The sequence below is a fragment of the Vicia villosa genome, unplaced genomic scaffold (genome assembly GCF_029867415.1).
Source record: "Vicia villosa cultivar HV-30 ecotype Madison, WI unplaced genomic scaffold, Vvil1.0 ctg.000540F_1_1, whole genome shotgun sequence".
In the NCBI taxonomy this organism is placed as follows: domain Eukaryota; kingdom Viridiplantae; phylum Streptophyta; class Magnoliopsida; order Fabales; family Fabaceae; genus Vicia; species Vicia villosa.
In genome coordinates this window covers 717,001-740,430 of record NW_026705248.1, presented here as the reverse complement: position 1 = coordinate 740,430, position 23,430 = coordinate 717,001, and the positions used below count along the sequence as shown (strand labels likewise).

General features: G+C 40.4%; 1 long non-coding RNA gene across 1 annotated transcript; it reads right to left on the bottom strand.

Annotated features, from left to right (window-relative positions):
* Positions 1-19,132: 19,132 nt before the first annotated feature.
* On the bottom strand, positions 19,133-22,757 carry LOC131629276 (uncharacterized). The gene is made up of 3 exons (XR_009292003.1): positions 21,052-22,757; positions 20,793-20,952; positions 19,133-19,243 (listed from the first exon to the last, which is right to left on the bottom strand). It is a non-coding gene; the product is annotated as an uncharacterized LOC131629276 (long non-coding RNA).
* Positions 22,758-23,430: the final 673 nt, after the last annotated feature.

Genomic DNA, 23,430 nt, shown 5'->3' with positions numbered 1-23,430 from the left:
ACCTTAGCCGAAATGGCGTCATTGTCCCACTAGCCACCTTTACGCACGTGTGTTAACATCAAGTACAACACGCCATCTTGACACATGAGCCCACCGGGCGAAAGCCTAGTAGTAGTCTACATGACTTCACTAGAGGTGAGTTACCGATTATGTGTTAGCCTACATGGCTACATAACCCCACCATACCGAGCACGCAAGTGTGTTAACACCAAGTGGGAAAGCCTCCAGACCCTCACAAGCACACTGCAACGGTAGCTCAGGTGTGAGCCCAAGATCACACGATCGGGGCTGTCCCATTGATCACAAAGCCCGGGACGACTCATTGATCACAAAGCCCGAGTCATAAATCAACCTAGCCCCTGGCCCGCTTCGATTCAAGCATACACACGCATAACAAGCGTCAAAGCACACAATGCACACAAACCCAAATGTTTAACCGAAACAACGGGCTTTAGCAATTATTCAGGTTCCATCACATTGCATTCACAAAAGCATCAAGGAACGATTAGTAGTAGTTAAACCATCACATTCAAATTATGCATAATTCACAATTTCCGAATAATCAAATGGAAATACAAAACTTTAATGATTAACGGTGTCACATACCACCAACAGGTACACCTAATCGAATAGGGAGGAGTCCGGTTATGAATAAAACCAGAACTGCACTCAAGGGGTGTAATACGGTGAACTGACTTTTTATCGATCGAAATGTCGCGGTAAGCAAGAGTCGCCACCGACTTTTATTTTATCCAAACAATATTCGGAAAGGCAAAAAGAAACAGAAAAAAAACCTTTTAAGAAATCTGAGCTCGGGGGTAATTTATGCAAAGGGAAGGTGTAAGGCACCCTTTTGCATCCATGGTTTTCCATGGGCTCTTAATTGCTTTGCTTGCTCGTTTGTTTAGAAAAAGTAGATGAAAGAGATAGGGACTTTAGCTCGTAAATGAGCGTAGCCCTTTTGAAAAATTATGAGAAAGAATATAATAAAAAGGTTTGAGCATTGCAAGGCAATTAGGGGCAATTACCTTAAACTCAGATGATAGGTCTCTTTTTGCCTTTCAGAATGAAAGGGTCTATCCTTGCCATAAGAGGGCAGGAAGCCTTTCGTTTGGAGGTTGAAGGGTCATCGAAGCATCCTTTGCCATAAGACTGTCCCATGCCATAGAAGGGCAGGTAGTCTAAGGTAAGGATCAGAATAAGCCTTTTCGTAGGCAGCCAGAAGATACCTCAGCCTTTTTCCGTAGGCAACATCCGAGGGTCGAGGTCATTTGTGTATCGAAGGCAGCATCATTAGGGTCGTGACCTTTTTATCGAGGCAACATGGCTGAGGTATCCTCGAATCCGAGGGACGAGGCTTATTCTGCAAAACACAAAGGCAACAGGCAACAGGCAACAGGCAGCAAGGCAACAGAGAGGTTACCCCAAAAGGGTGCGTGTGTGCAACAATCATGTGATTATGTTCAGAAAATTATCTTATAATTAATTATCTACGTTGATTTAAGGCTTGCACTCCCTAAGATTACTAACCACGCAGTATATAAAGCAATAAAGGGAAGGGGGAAAATGAAACCAGCGGAGGAGAGGGGAATTGTAACCAGCGGATCCCTTAATAGGGTTTGGCATAAGTAATAATAAAAATCATAAAAAATATAAAGATGAGGTTTAGGGTTACCAACAACGTAGCTTTGGCAATTGACAACCCTGAAAAAGAATGTAAATAAAAAGTTGGGTGAGTGTATGGCTAATTCGAAGGTTGGCAGGGTTAACCAGAAAATAAAGAATAAATAAATAAAACAATTAATAATTAAATAAGCGAGGCCACTTAGCTTTAGTTCGATTTGATCTGATATGGTTAGAGTCGGAGGAAACCTCGGAGGTAACCCTGAAAAGACATGGCAGAAAGAGAGGGTGAATGCAAGGCAAACCCTAATATCAAAATAATTTAGATGTAATTTAAATTAAATGAAATTAAATTACTTAACTTTGAGGTTTGTGGAAGGCGTGCGCTCGGGGCGAATCATGTTGCTAACCCTGATAATAAGAAAATAAAATCAGTGTATGGCATGTTCCTCGTAAACCCTGATTAGGGCATAAATCAAAATAAATGACTTAATTAATTATTGGTCTCTCGACCTAATTAATAAAATCGAGGGTAAAAATAATTTTTAGGAATTTTTTAGAATTAAAATAAAATAAATACGAATTTTTGAACATATTTAATTAAATCCATAAATAGATGAATAAACAAATAATAGATATTAATAATTAAATATTATTATTATTATATATGAAAAAAGATTTATTAAAAAAAATATGTGTATAGTTTTATAAGCGAAATAAAAAGAAAAAAAAAACAAAAAATATATATATATATTAATATAAATAACCGGCTGTGTAATTAAAAATAAAAAAAAATTAAAAAAAACTTAACTTCTGATCGTGTGTGACGCGCGTGTGTTGCTTATGGTGGACCTGCAGCTTTTGATGCGTTGGATGAAGGATTAATGAAATCACGTGGCTGAGAGAGCGAGGGACCATGGCATTCGCGTGCGTCATGATGCACTGGATCAATCCTGCCTCCACAACCCAGCGCGCGCTTTCCCGTTTTGAATGGGCCAATCGGACTGCGCCACGCAGTCATCTTCTCCAAGAGCAACCTGCAAACGACCCTTTTACAGCGCTTTTTTGCTTGACGCGCTATAAAAACCTGCATCTCAAAACTGAAAAATAGCGAACAGGGCTAAAACACAACGGAAATTTGGCGGACCCCTACCAACGTGATCGTACGATCCTTGCGAATCTGTCTGTGGCATTAATTAGTCCTAATTTTACTGGTATTAAGAAACCCCAAATTGGAGCTTCGAACCCTAACATGGCATCGTGTTCATATTAGCGCCAAATCGTTCCAAACTTTCCAGAAACGACCATCATACAATTATAAACATGAATATACAATTGAATTAAGACATGGATGTGTGAGAATATGCAATCGAAAGAGTTTAGAATTGCGCAAACCGTGAGTGATAAGGCTTCGTTCTGGGCTAACTGATTGAGTGTGATGATTGAAAAAAGCTTCAGAGACTCCCAAGGAATGTATTGAGATCGATTGGAAGCCTTGAATCACCCTCTAATGCCGAATTCGAGTTTGGGAATTTTGATGGATTTTAAAGCTTGAGTAGGGTTCTTCAGCTGCAGAATTTCGTCCCCTTTAGGGTTTTGATCAATTAGGTATTTATATTGGAAGGTTTTAGGGTGAATCTTTTGAATCAAATCTCTTTGAATCTTGAAATTGGATCTTGAAGAAATTTGTTTGAAATTTGATTTTATTAGTTCCTAAATATGGCCAAATCTCAATCTTTTTCTTCCAATTCTCTTGGCCACGAATTTGAATCAGATATGGGACTTAATTGATGATTTAATTTGATTGGAGCAAAATAAAATCAAGCTTTTCTTATTCTCTTTCAAAATATTTGATTAATATTGAATTTTTTATGAATGAAAATTCATATAAAGTCAATTAATCATACATAATTCGTGACATGGACAATAGAGCTTCTAGATGACTTGTATAGCAAGATTGGATCAAAAGAACTTGGGCCCATTTGCAAAATATTTGAATTCCTTCATATTTTTCCCTCCAAAATTACCTAACTTTGACAAGATGTATCTCCCTCAATTTTTGAGGTATGGAGATGTTTTAGGACATTTTGGAAACCTTAGAGAGTCCTTTATCCAATGTCTTTGGTCCTATATCAAAATCATTTTTCATTCTCATTTTATGAGCTTTTGAAAAAAATGTCTTTTTGTTGACTTTTGAAAAGGACCTATAATGTATGAGGCCATAATTCTTAAACCTTTGACCTGTGGGCTCTAATTCTTGGACAATTGGATAGAGGAATGAATTCCCTTCAACATGAGCTTTGGTGGGAATTTTTCTGATGAAGTATGAATATTTGGCGAATTTTCAAAGTTTGGTTGACTTTTTTCAGTTCATGCCCAAAATAGTAACTTTTGCCTTTTGACTTTTCTGATCTTTCCTTGCATCATCATGATCAATCCTTGATCAAATGATGATTTTAGGGTTATGAGGATGTTGTTGACCAAGTATCTTGAACTTTGACTGTATTTGGACTTGAAATGACTATTTTGCCCTTGGGGATCGACTGTTGACCTAATCAGGATTTGAGGGACTCAATTAGCTCTGTTTGACTTGAAACTTTGCATAGAGATTCTTTGGGATGTTGGTGACCCTATGGAGCCACCCTGAGCCATTGATTCAATGATTTTCCTCTGAATTATTCAAACCCTAGTTTAGAACTTCTGTGTGGGAGACTGTGTTTTGGAGCTTTGTCTTTTGATTTGGTTTTGTGTATGAAAAATAGCATGGGCAAATTTTGGGGTATGACAGCTGCCCCTGTTCAATTATCTTAAACCTGAAGATGTAGAGTGGTTTGCGCGCCAGTCGGTTTCTGAAGGTGGAAGATGATTGAACATAAGAATACCAAGAAATTTGCCCTATTTGAAGTAGGGACTTTTGTCGGAGATGGGCTTGTGGATGCCATCTGGTAGTTGAATTTTGAGAAGATGTTGTTTGCGCGTTGATCGTGTCATTACCGTTCGTGGTAGATGAATTAGATCCTTGAGAATTGATCGTGTCAGTATCGTTCGTGATACTTGAATTAGATCTTGGAAAGATGACCGTGTCTTCATCGTTCGTGATGATAGAATTAGATCTGAGGAGATAATCGTGTCTTCATCGTTCGTGATGATAGAATTAGATTCTCTTGTCGTGTCAGCACCGTTTGTAGTGACTGAAGTAGACTGGGAAGGCCAGTGATCGTGTCCACACCGTTCGTGATGATAGACTTAGACCTCTGAAATTTGATCGTGTCAGTACCGTTCGTAGTATCTGAATTAGATCTTCTGTCGTGTCAGTACCGTTCGTAGTAGCTGAATTAGACTGAGAAGGTCAGTGACCGTGTCTACACCGTTCGTGATGATAGAATTAGATCTCTGAGAGTTGACCGTGTCAGTACCGTTCGTAGTAACCGAATTAGATCTTTTGTCGTGTCAGTACTGTTCGTAGTAGCTGAATTAGACTTTGAAAGTGATCGTGTCATTACCGTTCGTGGTAAATGAATTAGATCTTCGAGCGTTGATCGTGTCAGTACCATTCGTAGTAGCTGAATTAGATCTTGGAAAGTTGGAGATTTCGTTCATTTGTCGGTATCTGTATTCTGAAAAAGGTAAGGTTAATCTTTATGCAATGTCATGATGCATGGGTTATGTAATGAATCCCTCAAAATAAATGAGAGCTTTTGCATGTTATGTATGAGTTCATTATGAGGTAATGTATGCAATGTATGAATATGTTTATGACATATGATATGTGAATATGATTTATGTTGTCTTTGATTAAGAAAGTAGATCTTTATGTCCTTGTAGTTGTACTGTCTGATCTTGTCTTGAAGATGCTCAGCTGGGAATTTATGATTTCTGCTTGGAGATGATCAGTGACTTGATGTTCCCTGATTGGTGATAAAAATATTGATAAATCATGTTGGAGGAGAGCGACAGTGTTGAAGATGTAAACTCTGTTGGGCAGCCATGTCTTTATCGGGAGCGTTTGAAGATATCTTCTTAATGATTACTCTTGTGGGGATATGATCTTGTGAACCCGGCTTTGTGGGGAGACATGGGTGAAAGTTGCCCCCAGTATTATAGTAACTACTACTCCTGGATTTGATTAGGACATACCACTGAGTATTGATCAAGATGTCAAACTGGACTTTCATAGATTTGCCCCTGCTAGTAGGAACTTGAAGAAATTCACCTCGCGAGGCCTTTATGAAGTGTATATTGTAGGCGACATGCCCTTAGTAATCGTAAGCCCAGGACAATGCCCCCTGTTGATTGGAAATAGATTCAGATTTACTTGGATGCATGCCCCTGATTGTTTTTGGCATCTTTGAGAGATTCTCGGAATCTTGACTTGGTTGCCCCAGATTGATTGGGAAAAATGTGTTGTGCCCCTTGTATACATAAGAGACATTGCTTCTGAAGTGATTGTCTGTCGGGATAACTTTCAGTCATTAGTTGTACCCTGTGCAAATTCTTTCTGTTGCCAACATTTGAAATTATGTAGCAGAATTTGTTTAATAATGAATTCATGAGATGCAATGCATACGTTTGTCTTGAGTTTTTGAAAAACATTAAAGCAAGAGATGTAAAAGTGTGATGTTTGTAAAAACATGATATTTGTAACGACGTGTTGTTTGTAAAACGTGTTATTTGTAATAACGTGATGTTTGTAAAAAAGAAATATCAACTCAGCATTTTTGGTAAACCTTAAGGAGTCAGGATACCTTTTTGGTGACAGTATGCTTTCGAACTAACCATGCTTCAATTAGGACTTTCAAGGGTTGTAACGTGGCTTGGTTCACGGTTTTAAGAAACAAAGGATAATGGCTCAAAGTTTATTGTACCCACCCCTCTTCGTGATGATCTTCAGTCCTAAGCTCAGCTAAATCAAACTTATGCATTCAGGTTCCAAGAGACTTTTGGATTTGCACCTTTGATAATGATGATGGTTCACCAACAAAGATAACTTTTGAGATGGCAGTCACTTCTTCCTTTTGGTAGTCACAACGTTGTGTTGTTCAGGAATTTATTAACTTCTCTTTTTTCATTTTTTTTTTCTAACTTTTGCCTGAACTGTATTTTTTGAGCTTACAGTCAGCGGGATGCCTTGATTTTGCCTAAGTCGTTTTTTTGATTTTTGACTTAGCAGGCCTTTCTTTGTATATATATATTTCATTTTTTCTTTTGAAGATGTTGACTGTCTTGTTTGATGACTGACGAACCATCATTGTCTTTTGATTGACATCTCCAACACTTCTTTGATGTGTGCGGATGACCGTTTGTGATTGAAACCTTTGTTGAAAGGTGTACAGAGTGGTTCTCTTAAAATAGAATGCACAGCCAAAATAACTGAGAACTACCCTGCCCCAGGTTAAAAATGCGGGTGTTTCGTACAAAAAGAAACTTCTACTCCTTAGGCTCAAAGGGGTTGACGAGGGATTACCATCCTTATATCTCCACTGTTTAGGAATTGAAACAATGCCTGTACATCGTCAGCATAGTCCGTTCAAAAGCATATTGTATGAGGTTGCGGTATCATTTTCGTCATCCTCCCTCAAAAGGTATACAACTTTAGCAGGAGTTGAGTATCACAAAAACATATGCAGAATAAAGACATAATTTAAAATGAGTGATAGCGAAATAATTTATTCAAGACAAACATATGCGATGCACTGATGATGATTATTAAAACATATAATGTCTATCATGATTCAAATGTTTAAACAAACAGAAGAGAAATATGCAAATGAAAGTAGATCTAATGTTCCAGAAGTTCGTCCGTCTAGACCTCAATCAGTCTTGTCATGGCTAGGCATAAGAGCGGTGATCACCACAGGTGTTTCAGGAGGGTTGAATTTGATTTCTCCGTCATTCATCAGATCTTGAATCTTATTCTTCAATGTCCAACAGTTATTAGTGTCATGTCCAGGACTATCAGAGTGATACGCACACCTTGCATTAGGATTATAACGAGAAGAGGAAGTACTAGGATTCCTCGGAGGGTCCTTCAAAGTGATTAGCCCTTTCTTCAGCAATTGTTGCAACGCTTCGGCCAGAGTCATATTGATCTTTGAGAATTGGCGCTTGGGTGTATCTGACTTGTGTCCTTGTTGTGGAACTGGTGTAAAGGTCAGAATTGTCCCCACAGATTGGTTGGGTTCATTGTGACCTTTCCGATTGTACCCAGTGTTGGCCATATGAGGTTTCTCAGGTGAAATGACGTCAATGATCTTGCAATCAATGAGGTCTTGGATCATGTGCTTCAATGGTCCACAATCCTCTGTATCGTGACCGGGACTGTTTGAATGATAAGCACATCTTGCATGGTACTTGTACCCAGGAGTGGGATTAGCAGGAAGTGAATATGGAGGCAATAGAGTTATCAAGCTCTGATTGAGCAGTTGTTGTAGAGCTTGAGACAGCGGCATGGGTAACGGAGTGAATGACCGCTTAGGCTTGGACTTCCATTTATCTTGCACACCTTGCCCCCTTTGTTGGTCCTTCTCCTTCTCGGACAGAAGTGCCTTTAATTCTTCTTGCCCCTTGGCCAAGTGAAAGATTATTTTCTGGAACTGGTTGTTCTGAGCTTGGAGATTCTTCAAAGATTGTTCGAGATTCATCTTTGTTACTGAAATAAACAGCACAAAGATGAGGCATTTGATTTTATGAAACCTGCGATGCGATGTTTATGAATGATATGATTATGCATATGCAATGTTTCGAGGACCTTTAGAATTCAAATTTGTTTAAAACAAAACAAAAGGAAATTTTATTAATAATAATTAAGAGAAAGTAATTGTAAATTGTTTTATTGTTGTCTTTTACAATAAGGAAAGTATAAAACTAGAAAATAAAATAAAACTTAGAAAAGATAAATTCTTCAGGTCTCCCATGGACGCTTCCTCTTTGAACCAATGAAGTTGTTGATGCCTTGCTCTGCTTGAAGTAATCTTGTGAGTTCTAACACTTTCTTTTCTTTGTCACGAAACTGAGCTTCGAAAGTGTCTCTTTCTTCCTTTAGTTGAATCCAGGATCTCTTTAATTCTTCGATGTCAGTTGGCATATCTGGATGAGTAATAACTTGAGGAACTCTTTCCTCGCAATCAGGCTCCACTATCACAGGTAAGACATACGGATAAGGCATGATGAGACGTTGAGCACGAGTGCGTACCCATCTAAGGTAAGGCCCCAAAGGAATGGAGTTTCTTTGTCCCAAGCTTTTGTTATCAATTCTATTTACCATATCCCAAGCTCGTATGAACTTCCGGCGGTGATTCTGAGTGTCATCTTCATAATCAAACACAATCCCTTGTATAAGCATATGGTGAGGACCATCTCTTCGAGCGTAACCAAATTGTCGTAAAGCCAAGCAAGGATTATAAGTGATACCCCCTCGTATGCCAAGTAAAGGCACATTAGGATATTGTCCACAACGGTCGATCATGGTGAAACTTTCCTTGGATAAAGACAGCCAACGGATATCAGAATGTGAAAGTGACATTATTCTCTTGTGCCATTTCAGCCTTTGGTCGTTCCTCATTACTGATCGAGGCAAGTGCGAAATAAACCACTTAGATAACAAAGGTATGCAACACATAAGAGTCCCTCGCTTCTTCATAGTACGAGTGTGAAGAGAGTGTAGGATATCTCCAAGCAAGGTAGGAACTGGATTGCGTGTCAGAAATATCTTTATGGCGTGCACATCAATGAACTGATCAGGATTAGGGAACAACACCAAACCATAGATGAGTAATGCTAATATGTCTTCGAAGGCTTGATAACTCATGGACTTCAGAAACATGCGAGCTTTCCCAAGTAAGAACTTAGCGAGGAATCCCTTGACTCCACTTCTGGTTTCCCAATGACCATCAATATCAGACTTCTTAAGATGTAAAGCGGGAGCGATAACTTCTAATTTTGGAATTTCTTCCAAACCAGTGAACGGAATCTGATCTCGGATGGGGAGTCCAAGTATGTCAGCAAACTCTTCCATAGTAGGTACCAACTGATAATCCGGGAAAGTAAAACAATGATGCTCGGGATCGAAGAATTGAAATAGTACACTCATCATTTCTTCATCAAAACCTGAAGTAGCTAAACTGGGCAAGAGACCATGTCTTTCAGAGAATCGGGAACCTCCAGGAATCTCTAATACCAATTCTTTCAATTCGGAAGGTATCTTCACAAAGTTAACTCGAATGGTGTTTCTAGTCTCCATAACCTACAAAACAGAACAAAGATGAATTCCTTGGTCCTCGAATGGTTAGTCATGATGTTATGATGCTCATGATGTTTATGATGTCATGAATGCCAAGTAGATAACAAACACAAACAAGTCACACAATTTTGCCTTAAGGTTAGGCTTGCATGTGGTCTGGGGGTGCGTACCCTCCCCACTGAAGTTTAGTCGGTTCAAACCTGTCCTATATACAGATCGGGTTCTAAGGAGCTCATATCATTGACCTTTCTCGAAGGCGCTTATCTCAGTTCGGCAATCGAATCGCCAACCGAAAAGGTCCTGAAAGTCCAGTCCATATGAGTGTAGCTTCGAGTATCAACCAACTTCAGTCGGAACCAAAGCCAGCCATCTCGCTACTTTCTAAAAGGCCAAAGTCAAGTTCGACTAAGGTTCTAAGGGCGAATTAGTGCTTAATGACACCACGCGGCAGCCAAGCATTTCCCCAGGTCGGATCCCAAGGAACACCAGGACAAACCAATGTGCCACACTAACGATGGCCATCAGATCAACCACATCAGTATACGCTGTACAGTCTCCTTGATCTCATGCCATATACCTAAGGTACTCAGATCCGGGTTAGGATCTTTCACACAACAGAATACCCAAAACAGCCCTGCAAAATTAAATCAAACAAAGCAAACAATAGAAAACATTTAAATGAATCCTAAACTTTTAAGGTAACCCCTCTTTTATCGAAATTCTCCCCAGCAGAGTCGCCAGTTCTGTAATACGGTGAACTGACTTTTTATCGATCGAAATGTCGCGGTAAGCAAGAGTCGCCACCGACTTTTATTTTATCCAAACAATATTCGGAAAGGCAAAAAGAAACAGAAAAAAAACCTTTTAAGAAATCTGAGCTCGGGGGTAATTTATGCAAAGGGAAGGTGTAAGGCACCCTTTTGCATCCATGGTTTTCCATGGGCTCTTAATTGCTTTGCTTGCTCGTTTGTTTAGAAAAAGTAGATGAAAGAGATAGGGACTTTAGCTCGTAAATGAGCGTAGCCCTTTTGAAAAATTATGAGAAAGAATATAATAAAAAGGTTTGAGCATTGCAAGGCAATTAGGGGTAATTACCTTAAACTCAGATGATAGGTCTCTTTTTGCCTTTCAGAATGAAAGGGTCTATCCTTGCCATAAGAGGGCAGGAAGCCTTTCGTTTGGAGGTTGAAGGGTCATCGAAGCATCCTTTGCCATAAGACTGTCCCATGCCATAGAAGGGCAGGTAGTCTAAGGTAAGGATCAGAATAAGCCTTTTCGTAGGCAGCCAGAAGATACCTCAGCCTTTTTCCGTAGGCAACATCCGAGGGTCGAGGTCATTTGTGTATCGAAGGCAGCATCATTAGGGTCGTGACCTTTTTATCGAGGCAACATGGCTGAGGTATCCTCGAATCCGAGGGACGAGGCTTATTCTGCAAAACACAAAGGCAACAGGCAACAGGCAACAGGCAGCAAGGCAACAGAGAGGTTACCCCAAAAGGGTGCGTGTGTGCAACAATCATGTGATTATGTTCAGAAAATTATCTTATAATTAATTATCTACGTTGATTTAAGGCTTGCACTCCCTAAGATTACTAACCACGCAGTATATAAAGCAATAAAGGGAAGGGGGAAAATGAAACCAGCGGAGGAGAGGGGAATTGTAACCAGCGGATCCCTTAATAGGGTTTGGCATAAGTAATAATAAAAATCATAAAAAATATAAAGATGAGGTTTAGGGTTACCAACAACGTAGCTTTGGCAATTGACAACCCTGAAAAAGAATGTAAATAAAAAGTTGGGTGAGTGTATGGCTAATTCGAAGGTTGGCAGGGTTAACCAGAAAATAAAGAATAAATAAATAAAACAATTAATAATTAAATAAGCGAGGCCACTTAGCTTTAGTTCGATTTGATCTGATATGGTTAGAGTCGGAGGAAACCTCGGAGGTAACCCTGAAAAGACATGGCAGAAAGAGAGGGTGAATGCAAGGCAAACCCTAATATCAAAATAATTTAGATGTAATTTAAATTAAATGAAATTAAATTACTTAACTTTGAGGTTTGTGGAAGGCGTGCGCTCGGGGCGAATCATGTTGCTAACCCTGATAATAAGAAAATAAAATCAGTGTATGGCATGTTCCTCGTAAACCCTGATTAGGGCATAAATCAAAATAAATGACTTAATTAATTATTGGTCTCTCGACCTAATTAATAAAATCGAGGGTAAAAATAATTTTTAGGAATTTTTTAGAATTAAAATAAAATAAATACGAATTTTTGAACATATTTAATTAAATCCATAAATAGATGAATAAACAAATAATAGATATTAATAATTAAATATTATTATTATTATATATGAAAAAAGATTTATTAAAAAAAATATGTGTATAGTTTTATAAGCGAAATAAAAAGAAAAAAAAAACAAAAAATATATATATATATATTAATATAAATAACCGGCTGTGTAATTAAAAATAAAAAAAAAATTAAAAAAACTTAACTTCTGATCGTGTGTGACGCGCGTGTGTTGCTTATGGTGGACCTGCAGCTTTTGATGCGTTGGATGAAGGATTAATGAAATCACGTGGCTGAGAGAGCGAGGGACCATGGCATTCGCGTGCGTCATGATGCACTGGATCAATCCTGCCTCCACAACCCAGCGCGCGCTTTCCCGTTTTGAATGGGCCAATCGGACTGCGCCACGCAGTCATCTTCTCCAAGAGCAACCTGCAAACGACCCTTTTACAGCGCTTTTTTGCTTGACGCGCTATAAAAACCTGCATCTCAAAACTGAAAAATAGCGAACAGGGCTAAAACACAACGGAAATTTGGCGGACCCCTACCAACGTGATCGTACGATCCTTGCGAATCTGTCTGTGGCATTAATTAGTCCTAATTTTACTGGTATTAAGAAACCCCAAATTGGAGCTTCGAACCCTAACATGGCATCGTGTTCATATTAGCGCCAAATCGTTCCAAACTTTCCAGAAACGACCATCATACAATTATAAACATGAATATACAATTGAATTAAGACATGGATGCGTGAGAATATGCAATCGAAAGAGTTTAGAATTGCGCAAACCGTGAGTGATAAGGCTTCGTTCTGGGCTAACTGATTGAGTGTGATGATTGAAAAAAGCTTCAGAGACTCCCAAGGAATGTATTGAGATCGATTGGAAGCCTTGAATCACCCTCTAATGCCGAATTCGAGTTTGGGAATTTTGATGGATTTTAAAGCTTGAGTAGGGTTCTTCAGCTGCAGAATTTCGTCCCCTTTAGGGTTTTGATCAATTAGGTATTTATATTGGAAGGTTTTAGGGTGAATCTTTTGAATCAAATCTCTTTGAATCTTGAAATTGGATCTTGAAGAAATTTGTTTGAAATTTGATTTTATTAGTTCCTAAATATGGCCAAATCTCAATCTTTTTCTTCCAATTCTCTTGGCCACGAATTTGAATCAGATATGGGACTTAATTGATGATTTAATTTGATTGGAGCAAAATAAAATCAAGCTTTTCTTATTCTCTTTCAAAATATTTGATTAATATTGAATTTTTTATGAATGAAAATTCATATAAAATCAATTAATCATCCATAATTCGTGACATGGACAATAGAGCTTCTAGATGACTTGTATAGCAAGATTGGATCAAAAGAACTTGGGCCCATTCGCAAAATATTTGAATTCCTTCATATTTTTCCCTCCAAAATTACCTAACTTTGACAAGATGTATCTCCCTCAATTTTTGAGGTATGGAGATGTTTTAGGACATTTTGGAAACCTTAGAGAGTCCTTTATCCAATGTCTTTGGTCCTATATCAAAATCATTTTTCATTCTCATTTTATGAGCTTTTGAAAAAAATGTCTTTTTGTTGACTTTTGAAAAGGACCTATAATGTATGAGGCCATAATTCTTAAACCTTTGACCTGTGGGCTCTAATTCTTGGACAATTGGATAGAGGAATGAATTCCCTTCAACATGAGCTTTGGTGGGAATTTTTCTGATGAAGTATGAATATTTGGCGAATTTTCAAAGTTTGGTTGACTTTTTTCAGTTCATGCCCAAAATAGTAACTTTTGCCTTTTGACTTTTCTGATCTTTCCTTGCATCATCATGATCAATCCTTGATCAAATGATGATTTTAGGGTTATGAGGATGTTGTTGACCAAGTATCTTGAACTTTGACTGTATTTGGACTTGAAATGACTATTTTGCCCTTGGGGATCGACTGTTGACCTAATCAGGATTTGAGGGACTCAATTAGCTCTGTTTGACTTGAAACTTTGCATAGAGATTCTTTGGGATGTTGGTGACCCTATGGAGCCACCCTGAGCCATTGATTCAATGATTTTCCTCTGAATTATTCAAACCCTAGTTTAGAACTTCTGTGTGGGAGACTGTGTTTTGGAGCTTTGTCTTTTGATTTGGTTTTGTGTATGAAAAATAGCATGGGCAAATTTTGGGGTATGACAAGGGGTACGAAAAATATAATTCTGCCCAGCACTGGCCGCTTAGCGGCCTGTAAGCGGGCTTTCCAGGGGCGAACCTCAACTGTTTCCCCGCTTAGCGGTCTCACGTCCGCTTAGCGGGCTCGCGATTTATCATTTTCTTCACAACCAGCATCCTCCGCTCAGCGGGCAAACTGGGTCCGCTCAGCGGGACCGCAAATTTATGGAAAAATGCTCAGCATCCGCTTAGCGGCCTTAGCCCGCTTAGCGGACCATAGCAGACACAGAAAAATGCAGAACTCATCAGTTCTGTCCTGGGGTATTTTAACCCCGTGAATCCACCTGCATGCACGATTTAAAGATATATCCAGCCAACAAATAACAACAACAACCAACAAATAGCACAATTATCATGTTAGTGTCATGGATTTATAGTTATTTCTCACAATCCCTAAACCCCAAACATGCAATTCCCATGATTTTCCCCAAAGTCTCTAACTAAGGACTCACCTTGGATTAATAGAGGTTGAGATCATGTTCTTGCTTCCATTGGACTATCTTCTTGACACAAACTACACCTTCAAGTTCACCAAACCCGTAACCACTCTTGTACTCACTTTCAGCATCAATCATCAATCTTCAAATGCGTTTATCTCCACCAATAAACAAGCTATGAACGCGAACCATAGGTGCAAATCGAAGAGAAATTCGTTAGCTTTCCAATGGGACCAGAATCGTTACGATCGGAGTTACGAGTTGGGAGATATACCTGATTTAGTGGAGCTGTATCAAGGGTTGCGAAAATGCAAAGGATGAACATGATTTTCTTCTTTCTTTCCATGCTCCTAAGCTCTCTCATTCTTCAAAATTCTGATTTGTAACAACTAACCAACCAAACATGTCCTTAAGCCCATGCAATAGAGTTAAATGTCCATAATGCCCTCCAACTAAGTGGTAATTACCAATATGCCACTTAGTTGGATTCTAACTAATCCACTATAATAATACACATTTCTTCTTAGTATCTCTTAATTATGCTTAGATTAATGTGGGATATTACATTCTCCCCCCCTTAAATTGAATTCGTCCTCGAATTCCTTTCAATCATCGCGAAAAACCAACTCTTCACATCTATCCAACCAAAGGGAAGAACGTTACTCACATTCCTCTTTAGGTAATCTCTCTACTCTGTCTGAGGGTCATTCCATACGAAGAAACATAATCTGCCAAAACGCTTGCATCCCACTACACATGATTAGAAACCTTAACTCTCAAGCAACACGTCTAATCTGATACTTCGTCCTGACATATCTGGGGAAAGATCCTTTTAGGGTCCTTGACCTTCATTGCTCTGCACTGAATCCCCAGAACTTCAGAAACCCTAGTAATCCACTCACTTGGATATCTGCTGTTCAAAATTCTATTGTGTTCACCCTTGTCCAACACACTTATTGATTCACTCAGGCTCCTTGAATTACTTCCCATCCAAGCATTCTTGTCATAATATTCCGTTCCATGACGACGCTTTAAATTATTCTCTACCAAAGTCCATACAATGACATTAGGCGTTAGCCAAATATCTTGGTCCTAGCTTCTGGTTTCCAAAATGTTAGGATGGTTGTCTCAAGTTTACCCCCTTACTTATACAACTGAATCTCCTTACTTAACTCTCGCCTCAGTTCTAGACGTATCAGTCATCACCACAATCCATGATAGCGTAGCATCTTGCAACTATAGCCTTGACATTCGACAACCTCACACAAGATTCTACTGATGAGAGGTGAAATTCAATAGCTGACCTGTAACCACTGCCCGAGTCTTCCTGCATGATCATAGTGCACAAGGCTTAACCACAAAGAACTTGTGCCAGCTGAATGTCTTCACTAGCCTCCAGCATTCCGGCAATCACGATACTATGTCCAACTCTTAATGCTTACAAGTTCAACTGATGATCTACGGACATCGGATCACATGTCATCCACAAGGTCTCTTCCCAATTTGGTCCACTGCCGGTATCCCTCATGACAAACGAAATGCTGCTTCGACGAGTTCCTCTTGGGAAGATACTTCCATCCCAAGAGAAGATCCTACAATTAGTCCGTTCATTCCTACCTCAGACTTATTTGGTTCTTCCTCGATCCGTTGCGCTACTATGATTCCAACAATTCACACACTTTGAAATCCTCTGAGTTATGCTATATCCGTAGTTCATTTAGTTTCCATTAATACTCAATAATTCCTTATCTGCAGTTGTCCAATTACAACACGTGCCAGAATTCCATGTACATCCATCGTCGGCTACTACTCTTCGAAATTGCATACTCTCTAGAATCAAGCTTCTACTTACTCTGCCATTCCATATAGTTCATCTACCACAACTTAGGTACACGTTCCATTCTTAGGACATTGAAACCCAAATACTCACTGACTTAGAGGTTCGTCCTTGTCACTGATTTCCACAGCGTACAACTGCTATGTTTTTCATCCAACCAAAATTTGTTGCTCAACCGGGTGTATCGAATCCTTCACAACGTACTGCAGCTCATGATAACTCTAGCAGTTTTACACAACTTCCACCCTACCATACACCTTCATTCTCTTAGTGTGGTATCACCTCTGATAACTCGTGCGACTAACTGATATAACAATCCTCCCATAGCCACACTCCATTCACACAGTCATTTAATGTATGTTCCACCTCTAAATCAGACACTGAATTGACTTCCTCGGAGGCTGCATCCGTCATTGTAGTGCTTTCGACGGTCTGAGTGTAGTCACAACACAAGAAATTGCACTTTGTACTTCGAACGTCTCTTTTATAGACTCCTCAGAAGTTCTCAAACCAAAAGTTTATGCTTTACCAAAATTAACACTTCTCCACTCAGAGCATCTAGCAATACCTTACCAGACACATCACACCTCGAGCCGATCCAAGATACAACTTGCATATTCCATCACCGGTCGCCAATGGTACATGATAGCCACTCACCATGCTGACCAGGATATCAGGACCGCACATGAGTCCCACCCTAGACACTCATGCAAAATTGCCAACTTAACACTTCATGAAACGAGAATGTCCCCGAGGTACAATCTGATACTAACTCACGCGATCACGATCACTCAGGGTCTCCATAAGCATAGTATCGGATCTTGATCCGTCCCACCATCGCCTGCCTAGTTATTCCTCTACTATCGAGCGCGACGTATGGATCCTTATCCGACATACCTTATGAGAGTCTGGATCTGTGTCTCACGAGTGCCAAATCAGAATTCTACCTTGAGCTTCAGATCATCTTTGTCCCACACATGTCGGAAAAGGATGACTCACGCATCTTGGGCACGATAGCGATACTGTGGCATTATACACGTCTAGTAGTACCGACATGGTGGTCCAACTCCGAGGCCATGTATCCAGGTAACCTACCTCAGTGGCGTATAATGATCCCCACGCGTATCCTAAAGTCACAACCGACAAGTGTTTGAACAGACCTCCAATAGGTTCATCGATCCTCAAGTCCTTCGAATTACACTCCTCAGGATGCTAAAACCTGAGAGTGGTACACACCAAGGTTTACTTACTCGAAAAGCCAAAATGCTAAGCACGAAGACTTGAAGTTCAACTTCGGATTACCATGCAGTGCGCGTACCCACTCGTCCCACGCATGCATGAGATTCCAAGGATAATTCAGTCCAGATAGGAATACTATGGTTCCTAACATTCGACTCAACTGCGATCATCCTACTGGCGTTCCAGATAGATCTTAGTTCTTACTCGCCTGAACGCCCAACGCCAAGCGTAGTTCTATGGCTTCACTCGGGGTCAGACAAACAACAACTAACAAGAACTTAGGTTACTGCATTTCACGCTTCTACATCATTTCATATTCCATCTAGCGTAGTTCTAGAACTTAAATATAAAATGATAAGAACAGAAATACACATCCTCTTCTATCGACTGGGTATTCAAGCCTCGCCCAATCGTAAGTTACCACACTCGTACATTCCACCAACCTTTACTAGGTAACTACTTTCGCTTAGGGTACTTCAAGTTGGATCAGGATCTAATACTCCGCCCATCCAATTACTTTCCGTACCAGCGCAATCCGAAAGGTCTAACTCCTCTGTCTGCATTTCCAAGGTCATTCTGTCCTATCAGCTCACCCGTCATACCTAACATCGGCAGCATCATCAGTACTGAATCCTACTAATTCCCAGCTCAACACCCTCGGAGAATCTCACTTACAAGGTTCCTACTCAATCCTATTTGGATTTCCCTTGCTATTACCAAGACTTAGAGAAAGCTTCACTTCGTCCAGTCATAATCCTGGGGGTTCCAGTTGTCTCGATCCACATCTTTGCGTCCAACGCTCCTCTTAAATCTAACAACTCCAAGATCCCTTCAACTTACGTCGTCCAATAAATCCAGCCTCCACATACAATTCACCACCCAACTAATCCTTGCTACTTGGGTTCACGACACTTACGGGTTTACGAGTCCTCGCGGCGGCTCTGCCGTAATTCTACTGTCTCGCACTTAGTCGGTGAGTTGATCAAGTTCAACGGCTCAATGAGATATCAGTAAAATCAGGCAAGCAACGCTCACATGAGAGGAGGAAAAGGAAATGCTAGTGATGTCTCATGGCTCGGCCGAGAATCGACCTGCTCTGATACCAACTGTAACACCCCACACATAATTGACTAGTATATTATGCATGAAACGTTAAAAATCGGTATTTTAGTACATACAAAAGCTAAAGATACAAGATGATCCATATAAATACAACATGAAATAATAATAATTACAAAACATGTGTCTTCATGGATCTGCACAGCGGAAAATGAGATCTGACGAGGTCTCCGAGCCAACACCACTTCAAGCCATCAATCCGAAACTGCTATCTGTCAAAAGCTACTAAACTGCACCTGAAAAATATAAGTTGATTGGGGTGAGATTACTAAATCTCAGTGAGTCCTCCTATCCTATGGGTCCACTCGGATCTACAGGGTTCATGCATCAAAACCGAATCCACCATTGATCCGGGGTTTATCCTCACATCCGGTACAAGTACGGAGCAAACACATGAATCGTCCACCATAGGAGTCATCATATCACAAGTACACAAATAGTACAACAAACACGTATGCCAAAACCCATACCCGTGTATGGGGAATCCAGAAGCGCGTTAATGCCTCGACTAGGTTATAAAAACACACCCTCGATGAGTTACACCCATGCCTATTGTCAAGAGACTTGTACAAGCACACTGCAAGAATGGATAAACGGGTTCGCACAAGCCTAATTGGCCGCGAGATGACCTTAGCCGAAATGGCGTCATTGTCCCACTAGCCACCTTTACGCACGTGTGTTAACATCAAGTACAACACGCCATCTTGACACATGAGCCCACCGGGCGAAAGCCTAGTAGTAGTCTACATGACTTCACTAGAGGTGAGTTACCGATTATGTGTTAGCCTACATGGCTACATAACCCCACCATACCGAGCACGCAAGTGTGTTAACACCAAGTGGGAAAGCCTCCAGACCCTCACAAGCACACTGCAACGGTAGCTCAGGTGTGAGCCCAAGATCACACGATCGGGGCTGTCCCATTGATCACAAAGCCCGGGACGACTCATTGATCACAAAGCCCGAGTCATAAATCAACCTAGCCCCTGGCCCGCTTCGATTCAAGCATACACACGCATAACAAGCGTCAAAGCACACAATGCACACAAACCCAAATGTTTAACCGAAACAACGGGCTTTAGCAATTATTCAGGTTCCATCACATTGCATTCATAAAAGCATCAAGGAACGATTAGTAGTAGTTAAACCATCACATTCAAATTATGCATAATTCACAATTTCCGAATAATCAAATGGAAATACAAAACTTTAATGATTAACGGTGTCACATACCACCAACAGGTACACCTAATCGAATAGGGAGGAGTCCGGTTATGAATAAAACCAGAACTGCACTCAAGGGGTACGAAAAATATAATTCTGCCCAGCACTGGCCGCTTAGCGGCCTGTAAGCGGGCTTTCCAGGGGCGAACCTCAACTGTTTCCCCGCTTAGCGGTCTCACGTCCGCTTAGCGGGCTCGCGATTTATCATTTTCTTCACAACCAGCATCCTCCGCTCAGCGGGCAAACTGGGTCCGCTCAGCGGGACCGCAAATTTATGGAAAAATGCTCAGCATCCGCTTAGCGGCCTTAGCCCGCTTAGCGGACCATAGCAGACACAGAAAAATGCAGAACTCATCAGTTCTGTCCTGGGGTATTTTAACCCCGTGAATCCACCTGCATGCACGATTTAAAGATATATCCAGCCAACAAATAACAACAACAACCAACAAATAGCACAATTATCATGTTAGTGTCATGGATTTATAGTTATTTCTCACAATCCCTAAACCCCAAACATGCAATTCCCATGATTTTCCCCAAAGTCTCTAACTAAGGACTCACCTTGGATTAATAGAGGTTGAGATCATGTTCTTGCTTCCATTGGACTATCTTCTTGACACAAACTACACCTTCAAGTTCACCAAACCCGTAACCACTCTTGTACTCACTTTCAGCATCAATCATCAATCTTCAAATGCGTTTATCTCCACCAATAAACAAGCTATGAACGCGAACCATAGGTGCAAATCGAAGAGAAATTCGTTAGCTTTCCAATGGGACCAGAATCGTTACGATCGGAGTTACGAGTTGGGAGATATACCTGATTTAGTGGAGCTGTATCAAGGGTTGCGAAAATGCAAAGGATGAACATGATTTTCTTCTTTCTTTCCATGCTCCTAAGCTCTCTCATTCTTCAAAATTCTGATTTGTAACAACTAACCAACCAAACATGTCCTTAAGCCCATGCAATAGAGTTAAATGTCCATAATGCCCTCCAACTAAGTGGTAATTACCAATATGCCACTTAGTTGGATTCTAACTAATCCACTATAATAATACACATTTCTTCTTAGTATCTCTTAATTATGCTTAGATTAATGTGGGATATTACATTCTCCCCCCCTTAAATTGAATTCGTCCTCGAATTCCTTTCAATCATCGCGAAAAACCAACTCTTCACATCTATCCAACCAAAGGGAAGAACGTTACTCACATTCCTCTTTAGGTAATCTCTCTACTCTGTCTGAGGGTCATTCCATACGAAGAAACATAATCTGCCAAAACGCTTGCATCCCACTACACATGATTAGAAACCTTAACTCTCAAGCAACACGTCTAATCTGATACTTCGTCTTGACATATCTGGGGAAAGATCCTTTTAGGGTCCTTGACCTTCATTGCTCTGCACTGAATCCCCAGAACTTCAGAAACCCTAGTAATCCACTCACTTGGATATCTGCTGTTCAAAATTCTATTGTGTTCACCCTTGTCCAACACACTTATTGATTCACTCAGGCTCCTTGAATTACTTCCCATCCAAGCATTCTTGTCATAATATTCCGTTCCATGACGACGCTTTAAATTATTCTCTACCAAAGTCCATACAATGACATTAGGCGTTAGCCAAATATCTTGGTCCTAGCTTCTGGTTTCCAAAATGTTAGGATGGTTGTCTCAAGTTTACCCCCTTACTTATACAACTGAATCTCCTTACTTAACTCTCGCCTCAGTTCTAGACGTATCAGTCATCACCACAATCCATGATAGCGTAGCATCTTGCAACTATAGCCTTGACATTCGACAACCTCACACAAGATTCTACTGATGAGAGGTGAAATTCAATAGCTGACCTGTAACCACTGCCCGAGTCTTCCTGCATGATCATAGTGCACAAGGCTTAACCACAAAGAACTTGTGCCAGCTGAATGTCTTCACTAGCCTCCAGCATTCCGGCAATCACGATACTATGTCCAACTCTTAATGCTTACAAGTTCAACTGATGATCTACGGACATCGGATCACATGTCATCCACAAGGTCTCTTCCCAATTTGGTCCACTGCCGGTATCCCTCATGACAAACGAAATGCTGCTTCGACGAGTTCCTCTTGGGAAGATACTTCCATCCCAAGAGAAGATCCTACAATTAGTCCGTTCATTCCTACCTCAGACTTATTTGGTTCTTCCTCGATCCGTTGCGCTACTATGATTCCAACAATTCACACACTTTGAAATCCTCTGAGTTATGCTATATCCGTAGTTCATTTAGTTTCCATTAATACTCAATAATTCCTTATCTGCAGTTGTCCAATTACAACACGTGCCAGAATTCCATGTACATCCATCGTCGGCTACTACTCTTCGAAATTGCATACTCTCTAGAATCAAGCTTCTACTTACTCTGCCATTCCATATAGTTCATCTACCAACTTAGGTACACGTTCCATTCTTAGGACATTGAAACCCAAATACTCACTGACTTAGAGGTTCGTCCTTGTCACTGATTTCCACAGCGTACAACTGCTATGTTTTTCATCCAACCAAAATTTGTTGCTCAACCGGGTGTATCAAATCCTTCACAACGTACTGCAGCTCATGATAACTCTAGCAGTTTTACACAACTTCCACCCTACCATACACCTTCATTCTCTTAGTGTGGTATCACCTCTGATAACTCGTGCGACTAACTGATATAACAATCCTCCCATAGCCACACTCCATTCACACAGTCATTTAATGTATGTTCCACCTCTAAATCAGACACTGAATTGACTTCCTCGGAGGCTGCATCCGTCATTGTAGTGCTTTCGACGGTCTGAGTGTAGTCACAACACAAGAAATTGCACTTTGTACTTCGAACGTCTCTTTTATAGACTCCTCAGAAGTTCTCAAACCAAAAGTTTATGCTTTACCAAAATTAACACTTCTCCACTCAGAGCATCTAGCAATACCTTACCAGACACATCACACCTCGAGCCGATCCAAGATACAACTTGCATATTCCATCACCGGTCGCCAATGGTACATGATAGCCACTCACCATGCTGACCAGGATATCAGGACCGCACATGAGTCCCACCCTAGACACTCATGCAAAATTGCCAACTTAACACTTCATGAAACGAGAATGTCCCCGAGGTACAATCTGATACTAACTCACGCGATCACGATCACTCAGGGTCTCCATAAGCATAGTATCGG